Genomic DNA, 2,497 nt, shown 5'->3' on the forward strand with positions numbered 1-2,497 from the left:
TTATTATTATCATCATCATCATCATCATCATCATCATCATCATTATTATTATTGATGCTTTTGAAAGTATAGATTTTGATGACAAGCCTTAAACATGCTCATTATTGGAATAATTTCATTGATAACATTTAAAGCAAAAATAAAAGTGACTTGGAAAAAATGCATCTGATATAAAGGAAGTGAATGAATGTATAAACAAAGAAAAAGGTGGAATAAAGATACATATATCATTATGTTCAGGTAAAACTCTATATTTTCAGTTCTAGAAATAAGAAAAACAAATAAAAGAAAATATAAAAAAGAGGAAAATGAAAGAAAGCAGGGTGTACCTTGCATCATTCACTGTCCTTTTAGGTGTTTTTTTTTTTTTCTGCGAGGAGAGTGGTGGGCAGTTGGGCACTTTAACCTAAAACACTGTAATGGGTGACGACTCAGGTTATACTTGCACTCCACATCCATCTGCTCAGAGCAGCACTACCAGAAATGTAGCTCAACCAAAAGCTGCCCTTTGAAAATGCTTTCACCCCCCCAGTAGCTCAGCACAAAGGTAGAGAGTTCTGGACTTACAAAAGATCGGTACTGAGTAGAGTTAGAACTAGTGTGGCACAAATAACATGTTAGATTAGAACATCTAGTCAACCTGAGTAACCTAAACTGCTGTTAAACCAAGAAACAACATTTCTAATATTTTGGGATGCAAATAGTAAGCTTTTTTATGGCCCTGGTATGCCCCTCACAAACTTTTACTTCCATAATCCGATGCCACCATATTCAACAGGCAGTGTTAGGGTATGTGGAACAAACATCCCGCTGTCTCTGTGGTTTCATTCATCAGTCTTTGCTGCTACTTTGCTGCTTTCTCTGGCACATTTGACAGCCCCACGCCTCATCTAGATTAGAAAATTACACAAATGTAAGGTTGGAAAGGTGTAATTGAAAATGGCAAAGGGGCTGATTGGGAGACATTTAAATGATTATTCTACAGCGCTGAACATGGAGGGCGTGTGGAAGAGGCCGCAGAGAGAACACTTTGAAATTATCGCTGGCCCTGACAGGTGGATGACAAGTCTCGCTCTGACCGTGTCTTTTCCGTGAACTTATAAGAAGCGTGTACATTAATGTGTGCTTGAGAAGACTGTGTGCATGTGTGTGGTAAAGYGCTTTGCTTGAGCTCGTGCTCTGCTTAAATGTCTCTGTGTGTCTTTGCTTATATTCACTCATCAGAATGTGTGAACATGTGTGCATGTGATAGGGCTGTCAGGTATACCCTGCAGAGTTTCTTTCTCAGCGCTGGTAGGCTCTTCATCAGAATTTTTTTCCTTTTTTTTTTTCCTTCATGAAACTGATAAACTGACAGAATCTGAAAGAAGAAATGTAACATCTGTTTTATGAATTTGCTCATTAAAATAGAATATTTTTTATTATTAAATGAAAACAATCTAGACAGTCAACAAATGTGTTTTAAAGATGAGAATATGGGGTGAAAAAAATAGAAAAAAACTGGGTAAAGCATTTGTTGCGACTCGTGTAAACATTTTTTTTGAAATTCTGTGTCAAAGTTCCAACTTCCACTCCAATGCATGCGTGGCAGTCAAATAACATTTGCTACACTAAAACAACCCCTGACACACTGAGACATTTTCTATCTCTGTGGTCTGAGTCAGAGTTGTGTTCTGTCATGTTAAGTACAGTTGACAGGGGAGCCAGGCAACACCCTAAACCTCTGGCCTGAGACTTTGTTTTTCCCTGGGCACTACAGCACTGTACTACCTCAGCCTTTGGTCTGAGAGCTGCTCGCTGCGGCTCTTTAAATCTACTCTCATGTCATACGTTTGACACAACCTCAAGGGGTTTTGGGAGGTATGGGTCTACATCTGCTAGATTAGTTTGCTAAGTGTAAATACTCACAATAGTTTTATGAAATTTAAATGTCCAATTAAAAAAAATCTGTCAAACTAATGTTTGGGGGTTAAAACAAATACATTGCACTTTTAAAATGAGGACTTAAAAAGGATCAGCTTTTGTGTCTTGGGTAACTACACTAAAAAATKATCTGTCATTTTGTTAATTCAGCGTGTGTCAGTTTATTTGTAAAGTTGTAAAAAAAATATTGGTTAAATGTCTTGAACTTATATATCACTTCAGTTTACCCACGCATTCACGCTGTGATGGTGTGAGYTACATTGTAGCCACAGCTGTCCTGGGGAACTCTGATAGAGGTGAGGCTGCCATGCCACCAGACCCTTTGATCACCAGCAGCAGGCAAGGCAGGTGAAGTGTGTTGCCCAAGGGCTGATGGAACGGGGGATTGAATCAGCAACCCACCAGTTACAGGATGACTCCTCTCTGCCATAAATGGCCCCACTGATTTAMTCATAATTAACATTAGAAATTTGGCTGATGGGTGGATTTAAATTTTTGCACTTTTTATTTTGTGATCACCACGCTCACATATACAGGTTTTACACTTAACATTATTGGGAAGTTATGTTATTAT

This window comes from Austrofundulus limnaeus, unplaced genomic scaffold (genome assembly GCF_001266775.1).
Source record: "Austrofundulus limnaeus strain Quisiro unplaced genomic scaffold, Austrofundulus_limnaeus-1.0 Scaffold49, whole genome shotgun sequence".
Classification (NCBI taxonomy): Eukaryota; Metazoa; Chordata; class Actinopteri; order Cyprinodontiformes; family Rivulidae; genus Austrofundulus; species Austrofundulus limnaeus.